At 37.6% G+C, this 11,552-nt stretch overlaps 1 non-coding gene and 1 pseudogene across 1 annotated transcript; one reads left to right on the plus strand and one right to left on the minus strand.

The window, feature by feature from the left end:
- Positions 1-540: 540 nt before the first annotated feature.
- Positions 541-5,689, minus strand: LOC101300772. Its single transcript, XR_183926.1, has 3 exons — positions 5,486-5,689; positions 3,730-4,040; positions 541-3,629 (listed from the first exon to the last, which is right to left on the minus strand). It is a non-coding gene; the product is annotated as an uncharacterized LOC101300772 (transcript).
- A 367-nt stretch (positions 5,690-6,056) lies between these two features.
- Positions 6,057-7,950, plus strand: LOC101311441 (annotated as a pseudogene).
- Positions 7,951-11,552: the final 3,602 nt, after the last annotated feature.

Consider the following 11,552-nt stretch of genomic DNA (forward strand, 5'->3'; position numbering starts at 1 on the left):
CATATTAGAACTTGATGCATGCAGCTTGAGAAAAAGAGTCAGAACTCGAGCAATATATCCCCTCAACTGATGAACAAGAGGAAATTTCAGATATTGATGCGCTACGTAGTGCACTAGGCAAATAAAATAAAATGAAATCTATTCACCACTTATGCTGAGAAATATTTTTCAGGAGAAAGATGGACACATACATGAATTCCTAGTTTAAGTAAGTGTTTGGGGCTCATTTTATGTATCAGATCCCAATTCCCGTAGTTCTTCAAGGTCAGCATTTCTAACGATATGGGCATCAGAATTGAAATACAACCCCGTTCTCGTTTAATGGTTTTTTGTTTTTGTTTTTTCAATCTCTGAAATAGAGTTTATTGGTGGACCTATAGATAATTGCTAACCGACTTGAGTGTCAAGAAATAAAAAGAATAAACAAATAAAAGAAATAGAGAAGAGAGAGACTTGCTCGCTAGCCGACTTTGTAAGAGAATAATAAAAAGAGGCACAGAAACAAGAGAAAGCAGCCGCCAAAGAGGATAGGATGGAGTGCAGCTGTTTTATTGGCAATTTGGAAGAGCGTAAATTGAGCAAGTTGTATGTTTCCTACTGTTATCTCACTTCCTAGATTTTAGTTTGATTTTAAATTGCTACTCTCTTTCTCATTGGTCCATTCTCATTGTAAATTAGGCTATCTGCACTCAATCGGGTATTGAACTCAATTGCTGATCTTCGAGAAAATATAAAGGAAATCAACAAGAATTATGAGGAACAGATCGTTGAGTACCTCAATGTTGGTCAACCTCAAGAGGCCCTACTGCGGGTACTGATTATTATTTTCCTTTTTAACGACAACATAATAATAGGAGTTTGTTACATACTTTTAACGTATGTTTTGCCACAGGCCGACATATTAATACAGATGGAGAGCACAAATAAAGCCATCGACCTCATTCACTGCTTTTGTGAAAGACTAGTCATGAGGTTGCTGAACCACAGGTACATTCCAAACTATTCATTCTTGTTGATTATGGTAGAATTTTGCTGTAACTATGGGATTGAACAGCAAATAGCTATAGGATTTGTCACAAGCTTTACTTCTGCATATTGGCTTTTAAACATCATGGTCCAGAACCGAGACATATTGGCTGCACCTTCAACCTGCATACTTTTAATCATTATCCCAAATGACTCATCAGGAAGCAAAGTATTCTTGAAAGCAATATAGAACACAATATAGAGCTTAATAAGTCACACCATACCCCATCAAAAGCTGCTCGAGGACCGGAAATGATGGTAATGAATACCTGAGGTAATGGGTCACTCATTTTGTCGAATGCTTCACTATGAAAATTAATAGGCTTCTTTGTTGCACAATAACAAGGAATGAGCCATTGCCATAACTTTGCTTCAGATTGTGCGTCAGTAGACCACATCATCGTCCCATTGTCACGCTTGAGCCCTTCCCTAACAAAAAAATCAAGCTCATTTGCATTGCCTTCACTTGCAAGTTTGGTATGAGCTTCTGATTTCCATCTACTCCAAATGTTATCACACATCCTTCTACCATTTCTTTTCCTTTTTAAACTTATCAGCAAAAGGCGAACTCAAATGTTCATCTGTTAAGAGAGAGTGACCACTTCCTTTATCCCAAACCTTCTTATCAAACCCAGAAAACATAGTGACTAACCTTGTTTGAACCCTCAATGTAATGCTTAAACATTACAGTGCCTTAAAAACATTCACCACAGAACATGCACCCATATTCGCGTTGATACACAGATGAAATCGGCTGAAGATTGTGGTTAGCAGATTCAACATGCTCCTAAGGGATAACATAAGGGACAAAGTCTGAACCCCACCCCCCCCCAAGACTTCAAAGCATCACTCATAAGCTTGTTTTTATCCAGAGAAGTACCCATCCTACAGTTACAACCTGTATCTATCATTTATCTCACATCTCTTTTCTCTCCTTCCTTTTCTCAAGTGCATGAACCTCATGGTTCAGCTGCACTGTGTTTCTTTCAATATTGTCAAGCTCTTCAGGACTTTCTTGATCAACCTCAACTGAAATCAAAGTAATTTCATCACTACTAGGGATTGTAGTCTTAACAGTTTCTTTATGTGACTTCTGTCGTTCATTATACATCCTTGCACACACAAGTAAAGAAAAAAGCAATATCAGTTTTGGTATTTGCGGATTGTGGAAGAAATGAAAGGTTGAACTTTAGGTTTCAAATATTCTTCTATTTCTTTCCATCCAGACCACCCAGACTACCGCTAACACCCCACAGCCCCAAAGAATTCTGGCTTTATTCCCTTTTCCAAAGCTGATAGATTTTTTTCAAACAAATCATTCCTCTCTGATGGAGCTGTCCAGACCACTTTTGCCTCCCTAAATAATTTCTTCCATAAAAAGTTAACAACTTCACAATGCGTAAAGACATGATCAACACTTTCCCCTTGAGCTTTGCACAAAATGCACCAATGAGGGGAAAAACAACAGCTTGGTCTTCTTCTTTGAAGAACATCACAAGTATTCATCCTCTCGTATGCCACAAGCCAACCCAATATTTTTACCTTAGTAGGGGCCTTGGAGTTCCAAATAAACTTTGCAGGCGCAAAGATTGGGTCTAGTCCACTACTAATTAAGAAGATGGTCTTTCTTGCCCTGTCCAACTCCATCCCAAAAGAAAGAGATTCTAACCTCTTTGCGACTCCCACCGGAATTTGAAATAGAGATAAATAATAAGTTGGAGGGCAGCTTAGAACTGCTTGAATCAATGTCAGTCTAACCCCTCTTAATAGAAAAGCTTTTTTCAACCCTCCAATCTCTTCTCAACTCTCTCTACTACTGGGTTCCAAAACAAGGCTCCTTTTGGGTTGCCACCTAAAATGGATTTCCTAGATATTCCACTCTACATGATCATAAGCTTTCTCAAAATCAATTTTAAAGACCAGCTCCTCTCTTTTCTTCTTCCTTGTCTCATCAACTACCTTGTTAGCCACCAAAACTTCATCTAATATACGTCTTCCTTTTATGAATGCACCCTGATCACAGGAAATCGTATCACTTAGAACCTTTATCAATGTCCAAGCTAACACCTGTGCAATAATCTTGTACAAGCTTGTTATCAAACTGATAGGTCTGTAGTCCCCCACTTTGAGAGAGTTTGCTTTCTTGGTACAAGGCAGATGCTTACAACTAAAAATTCAGAACCACACCTACTAATCCATAGAAAAAGGCCAAAAAATGATTATATTTGATTCACAATATTCAAACATCACTAAAACTTCAAAAGTAACAAACCAAGCAAACCTAACGCACTCGTGAATCTATCTATCCGAGTGTAATCCTAAAAACACACAGCTCATAGGCAAGTGTAATTCAAAACACAAAGCTTTAATCTATTGGGATAACGAAAAACTAAAACAACTATAGTCATCAATAACACCAAAAAAAAAACTGACCTCAAACACAGATCTTAGAAATTCTGGGGTCTTGGTAGCAATCGCTCTCATTCACCTCCTACTTCAAATTGTTGGGCTATACTCTACCAAGCTCTTTTATCTCTGTTGATCTTGGTGGCTGAGTTGATAATCTGGAAGAGTTGATGTAGGTGTACATATGGCTTGGAGACCTAGCATCAGGTTTAGAGATATAGACAATCCAGATTCAGTAAAAGAGCGAAAATCAAACCACCAAAATCAACCCCATATTGCTACCTAAAAATCGTCTACCTCTTTCGCCAGGAGAGGAACAGATCCAGCCACGCATCTTACGGTCCAGCACTGCCTCATCTCTGCGGATATCAATTTCTGCTTTTATGATCTGTCTTGATTCCAAATAAGAGAGAAAAAGTGCCAATCAGATTCTCACTACTCGAAACAGTAGGAGCTAAGGGACAAACCATCCTAATGAAGTTGAAGCACTGTTCCCAGCTTATGAACAGAGTCTCCAGTTCTCTTGGTCTCTCTTTTATTATCTCATCCGTCGCTGTCTTTTTCTGCCCAGCATGAAAAGAAGGAAGTCACACAGGAGAGTGCGGTGGCTGCAAAAGAAGGAACATACCTTTTCATATGGACTTATTGCAAGTAATGAAAACAGCAATATCAGTTTTCCTATCCAAAAAATAAAAATCAGTTTTCATATTTGCAGATTGTGGGAGATATTTAATGGTTGATCCTGTTAGATTTTTAATTACATGGAATACTCTTTTGTCACAGTGCATTTAACCTCCTAGTCTCTGTTTCATTAGTTGATACCTATGTACTCTCTGTTGAATTTCGCTTCTACCTTAATGTGTGTTATATCTTAATCTATTTTTCTCTAATTTGTTACAGGGAATTTCCATACGATCTTAGGATAGAGATTGAGAGCTTGAGCTATGCAGCATCTATATGCTGGGAGATGATACCAGAACTGAAGAACCTAAAGAAAATGTTTGAAGATAGATTCGGCAAAGATTTTGTGGTTGCTGATAATGTACAAGAAGAGGTAAACGTTTTTCTATTTTTTTGCTTTCATATAATATATAACTCTGCATTTCTTAATATAAAGATTATATATTTCAGATGATATCCTGGCTATCAAATGAACCCACACATGGAAAACAGTTGGAAAGAGCACAAAAAATAGCAAAAAAGCACAAAATTGATTTGAACTATTCTGCGGACACTTTTGTATCTGGGTAATTTTCTTCTGCTTTATGTCTTTTGCATTTAAATAATAAATAAAATATATCCAATAACTCTATTAACTTATTCTTTACAGACACCATCCGGATTCAGACGGGAATATGAAGACGCTCCAAACATCATATATCCACTCCCAGCCTCTCCTGCTCCTCATATACACCCAAACCTGCCAGACTGCGATAACGTTTGGAGCTCTTTTAACGAGCACAAGGACTACATAGGAAGATACCAGTGTTGAAAATGAATTTCCCCATTCAACTAAAGAAAAGTTTGATACTGTCATTCAGATCATGTCACAAATGCTATTTTTCCCCCTCCAAATCATGTCACGAACGCTCTTATAATCCCTATGTCTTGTACTATCATCCCTGATCTTACTCACAACATTCTATTCAGTCATATCAACACCAATATTTTCCTCTTCACTACTTCCACATAGCACGACAACAGAGATATCATTATTCAACCCCAAAGTCTCATCAGAAATATCACTACCAGGATCACCAGCTATTGTGACATTAATGTCACTCAAATAAACAAGGCAAATTAGGATTTGTTTTATGGTAGAGCACTTGGCATGGTGTTGTAGTGAAATGCAAAACTCAAGAAGAAAGTAATGGGCGAGCACAATCGGGATGAGTTAGAACATGGAGTGGTTCATAGCAAAGACCAGACAACCTAGGAACGAGTTAGAATCCCTTATAGCTAAGACTACCAAAATCATTTTCAATTTTGAAACCATTATCACAGCGATTTCTCCAGATCTGAATAAAAGATAAATGGAAATGAAAGATTATACCTCTGGTCGCTTGACATCTCCAGATCTGCAACGATTATCCAACCAAACCGAAGCAGCTTAATCACCGATGGACCTGGGCCTCGATCGATCTAGAATCCATGGGTTCCATCAAGTCAAGGATGAAAGAGTTGGATGGTCTTGGACTCCTGGGCAGATAGATGGAAGATAAAAGAGAGAAGCAAAGATAAAAAGAGAGAGAGTGAGAAAGAAATGCACACTATACACGTTTCTATTTTTCTCTCGTGTCTTTCTTCTGTTTCATGATAAATTTTAAATACACACTTCTGATCTCTTAATACACACCCTTATTATTTTATGTTTTTATTGAGATTTTATAGGTAAGCTAAATGACCAAAACAGACATCTATTTTTTTATTTTTTTTTAAAAATTGTGTTAAAAGTATTCCTTTCAACATCTTTTACCCAAAAACTGTCGAAATATTCCTTTCAACATCGTCTATTTGTATTTGAAGTATCAAGACTGTTTTCAGTATTATGATAGATTGCCGCATCGTGAAAGAATGATTTTAAATACACACCCCAGTATACTAATAGCGCTTAACACTATGTAATGGAAGCGTCTAGGAGTGATGGCAGCTCTGAGTCTGACTCGGACTCCGGTTCAAGTTCTAAGTTCAAGGAGGAGAGAAGAAAGCAAAGGGAGAAAATTCTAGCCGAGAATGCAGCAGCTAAAGTTGTGGCGGCCATTGAAGAGAGATTGGAAGGGTTGAAGCAAGCACAGGAGGTAAACTAAATTATTGAGATTTTCTTGCTCTTATCCTTACTTCCTTAGGTTTCTTATTTAATCTTGGTCCATAAGTAGTCGGAACTGTTTTCTTTGTACTTGGAACTATGCATAATATGTTGATTAGTTTTCTTTCTTAACGAATCAACCTCCATCTTTAATGTTTCATAAGACCATCTGACCATGGTAACTTGTTGATAAATCATACATTTGTTCGAATGTTGGGTGATGAACACAATGTCATTTTCCTTCCCATCAATATTTTGTTTACTTCGGGAATAGGGAGTGTGCCTCAGTAACATTGGTATTTAATGTGATAAGAGTGAGTATGATGAGCTTATCCGAACCCATGAGAATGATAATTTGGTGTTTGTTTGTAAGGCCATATTGCTACCGGCACGGGAATGGAATGGACCTGAACATGTTTAACATTTGTTTTGTTTTTTTGTTTTTTTTTTTTCGCTCAAGTTACTGTTTGAATTCTTCTTGGATTTTACGTTCGTTACTGAACTGCTAGGTTAATCATATTTGTTCTAATTGCGCAATGGATATGTATTTACTGCTGCAGCAACAAGGGATTCTTCCAACTTGTTGGCGCATGAGGCCGCATTTGCAATTGGTCAAATGCAGGACGCGGAGGCAATTCCTGCTTTGGTAGCGGTTCTTAGTGATTTCTCTCTGCATACCATTGTTCATCATGTGGTGGGTTTATATCATCTTCAAGTCTACTTACATTTCTCAAATCTTGAAACATGCTTATTCATGTTAATTGCAACTGTCCAGGCAGCAGAAGCTCTTGGGGCAATTGATTTGGAGAGCAATGTTCCTCTTTTAAAAATAGTCTTGCTTCCAATTCAGCTCAGGAGGTAAATGAAACTTCTGAGTTGGCCCTTAATCGAATTGAACAGTTGAAGAATTCTAAAAATCAATCCATGGATGAAAAATCACCTTTTATGTCTGTGGATCCTGCTGCACCTGCTACTTCTGGCTCGTCTGTAAATCAGTTAATGTAAATGAAACTTGTGAGTTGGCCCTTAATCAAATTGAGCAGTTGAAGAATTCTAGTAGTCAATCCATGGATGAAAAATCACTTTTTATGTCTGTGGATCCTGCTGTACCAGCTACTTCCGGCTCTTCTGTAAATCAGTTAAGGTGTGTGTGGTTGTAATTGTCTATTGCTTAACTTCCTACCATTTTACTGATATATTACATTTCTGACTCGAATTTATCATTTGAAGGGAAGGTCGTCTGGATGAAAAGAAGAGTATGTATGAGCGGTATTCTCTATTCAGCTCTCTTTGCACTTCTTCATCATGGAGATGATGAAGCTGTTACTGCTATAATTGATTCTTTAGATTCCCAAGGTGTTCTCTTGCGGCACGATGTTGGTTTGTAATCCTCTCTAAATGGACTTTAAAGGGTCTATCTTGACATGTTTGATCTACATTTGTTCTCACAGGGGTTTGTCTTTTCACCATCATATGTATTTCTTTTCTGTGGTTGTCAGGTTGCTTATGTGTTGGGGCAATTACAAGATAAAGCTGCTTCAGCCGCTCATTTCATCATACTTGTGGATAAAAATGAGCATCCAATGGTTAGTCATGAAGTTGCTGAAGCTCTTGGTTCCGTTTGCAGGCTCATCTCACTTGAAGCTCCTCAAGGAGACGTATTTATCCAGTACGATTATCATTTTATGATCACCCATTTGTTCCCAAATTGATTAATGCAAACATCCCTTGAACACGTCTAGTATGATGTATGATGTTATCAATAATCAGAAAATTTTACTCTCATAATTTTTTTTTTATCTGATACATTGAACTAATTCTTTGGTTACTGCATTACTGATAAAAGTTACTGTTTATACCTATTTTTTACACATCGGCCCACTAGGCCGAATCCGTTGGTTGCAAGGAAGATTACAACATTTAATGATAATTATTACGATTATTTCGTATAATTATCATCATCACTATTATTAAGATTTGCCGAGATTCATTATTTGGTATTAATACCACATACCAAATATTGAAGCAACAACGATATATGGCAACGAATTAACATTATGGCTAATTGGAAGAATTGAAGACCGAAATTTCAACATAATTAACAAATCAATTCCAACGAAGCCGCATGAAGAAAGAAATAAACGTGTGATTAAGGAGAAAGCAATACGGAGCATATCTTTGATTCGGTCATTAAGACCGAAATATTTATTTTATTTAATTGTTTTCTCTTTCCTTAATTTTGTGTTTGTAATAGTATATATATGAAACATATACCTCATTGTAAAAGGTCCCCGACCAACACACACAACTCAAATACAAACTCTATCAAATTCTCTACGAATTTCTACAATATCAATCTTTTTATCCATGTTCTAGCATAGTTCTCTTCCTCTTTATCGCTTTCTTTACATTCTGCGCTTTATTTTCATGTCATTTCTCTTCCGCCTCTTTAAATTCATGCAATTTAATTCCTCGCAATTACTTTCCGCTCTTTAATTTCTGCACTCTAACTTTCTAGCCATTTCATTCTCTTTAAATTTCATGCAAATTAGATTTTCGTTCTATTAATTTTCGCACTTTATTTCTCGCAAACCCATACAAAAAATCACAAAAAGAGGAGCAACATCGGTGAAAACGCCGAAAGTCCTTACAACAAAGGCAAGAGAACCCAAAGGCCGAGACGGTTCCTTCCTCGGCCTACAATCGCTTGGAAGAAGTAAGATCAAGCACGAAATATTCATCAAAACCTTGCTTGGCCAATAGGCCGCGAGTTGGCACGCCCGCGTAATTTTGAAGGACAATTGTTCTCAAGACCCTCGGCCTCTCTTTTAGGCCGAGACAACTTTTTAGCAAACATTTTTTGGCACGCCTAGTGGGACCGCATGCATTAGGTGTTTTCACAAATGAATTTCAATGAGCCGACTTTAAACAACTCAAGTTCAATTTATGGTGCTAATGGGAGATACAACTATGCTGCGTTCACCAGTTTTGTTGATCTTAGTAGCCATGCCTCATGGGATTCGGAAACCAACACAACGCAACCTCACTTTGAATCAAAATCGGCTTGTGAAAAAGAAGTTAATTCTCCAATCTTTGACAAGGAGATCGATTGTTCTATACATGGTGAGCCTAAATTTGATTCCAACGTTCAGCCTTTGTATGATACATATGAAGATGACGAACAAGTTCATGGCTTCGATCTACTCAAAAGGCTAAAGAAGCATCAAGAAGTTGATCATTTACCTGAGGAGCTTGTACACTTTGACATGGTTGTCGGAAATAAAGCCGACTTAGAAAAAGAAAAATCACAATCGGCTCAATTTAAATTAGAAGCCGAAGTTGATACTTTAAGTGCATATGAGCATGAAAATTCGGCCTACATAATGGCCGAAGATCAAGAACCTATTGCATGGGGGTTGAATTTGATGCTTCACGGCCTGCAAAATATTAGAGGAAAGGCCGAAAGCAAAGAAGGTTCAAAATTTGCAATTAAGCATCGTTGGCCACCTCCACAATAACAAGGATAATTTTTATCTTTAGTCTGCTTCCTTTAGTTATTTAAAAAAAAAAATTAACGGCCAGACGATATTATGGAATGAAGTAATTTACTGATATGCATTCAAGTAGATTGGAGATATAATGGAGTAAATGGTGGATCGGGATTCTGTTCTATGAATGTTTATAGGATCTTGATATATGTAATCATGTCTTTCCTAGAATAGAACTCATAGTAGATGTATATAGACCAATTCATTGTACTATTATGATTAATACATAAAATATTTCATTCACAATTTGTTTATGGTATCAGAGCACCGATCTTGGTGACTCTAGAGACTCATCCATCTTCCGCAAACATATCAAACACAATCAAACTAGACACTATCAAATCGACGTTATGGCCAACACAAAAGAACACACTGTCCAAAGCCTCACCAGATATGACATACCTGCATATCCTGCACCACGACGCATAGTCACACCCAACTGCAATATCACACACATTGATCCTCACTCTACATTATATTGGATCGTAGACAGTGGAGCAACGGATCATGTTTCTTATTTATCACCTACTCACAACAAAATCACAACATCTCATGATTTTGTTGGTCTACCTAATGGTGGGAAAGCCACCATTGAGAGCATTGGAACAATTAAGTTGTCAACGGATTTGAATCTTGATGGTGTTCTTCATGTACCTAAATTCCGAGTAAATTTGATATCTGTGAGTAAATTGACTCGGGCTTTGAAATGCATTTTGATTTTTTACCCGGATTTTTGTGTTGTGCAGGACGTGGATACAAAGAGGACGATTGGCCTGGGCAAGCGTTTTAACGGACTCTACTACCTTAACCCAAGCCAAAACCCCTACCTAGCAAATCATGTCACACGTACCTCAGACCTATGGCATCAACGGCTTGGGCACCTGTCATCTTCACCTCTTCACTGGTTATCTCAAACCATTCCTGAAATAGTTTTTGATCCACAACATATGTGTGATATTTGTTCTTTAGCCAAACAAACTCGTTTGTCTTTTCCTTCCAGTTCAATAAAATCCATTACACCTTTTGACTTGATTCATTGTGATATTTGGGGGCCTCACAAAACTCACACTCATTCTGGAGCACGTTATTTTCTCACTATTGTTGATAATTTTACTCGTTTCACTTGGGTTCATCTCATGAAATTAAAATCCAACACACAACCCTTGATCCGAAATTTCTTCTCTTGGGTTAAAACACAATTCCATCGTGATATCAAAATTTTGCGTGCTGATAATGGGGGTGAATTTACATCGATGCGTTCTTTTTTTGATTCCCATGGTACCATTTTTCAACATACTTGCACTTATACTCGACAACAAAATGGAGTTGTTGAGCGCAAACATCGCCATCTTCTAAATGTGGCTCGTGCTCTTCGTTTTCAAGCCAATTTACCTTTAAAGTTTTGGGGAGAAAGCGTTACTACTGCTTGTTATCTTATAAATCGACTCCCCACACCACTTCTTTCCCACAAACACAAATTCGACAAACGTGCACATCGTTGTATCTTTCTTGGGTATCCTCTTGGACAAAAAGGTTATCGAGTTTATGATCTTGAGAATCAAAAATTTTTTACCTCTCGAGATGTTGTTTTTCGCGAACATATTTTTCCATGTTCTCCACTTCCTAAAGAGGATCAAGAGGATTCTTTAGTTCTTCCCATCTCTCATACTAACCCAACCCACTTTTTCAACCCACTCTCCACTCAGCCCAATCCACCACCAGCTGATAATCCCCCATCTTCCACAAATAGATCAGCCTCCACTTCT

This window comes from Fragaria vesca, linkage group LG2 (genome assembly GCF_000184155.1).
Source record: "Fragaria vesca subsp. vesca linkage group LG2, FraVesHawaii_1.0, whole genome shotgun sequence".
Lineage (NCBI taxonomy): Eukaryota > Viridiplantae > Streptophyta > Magnoliopsida > Rosales > Rosaceae > Fragaria > Fragaria vesca.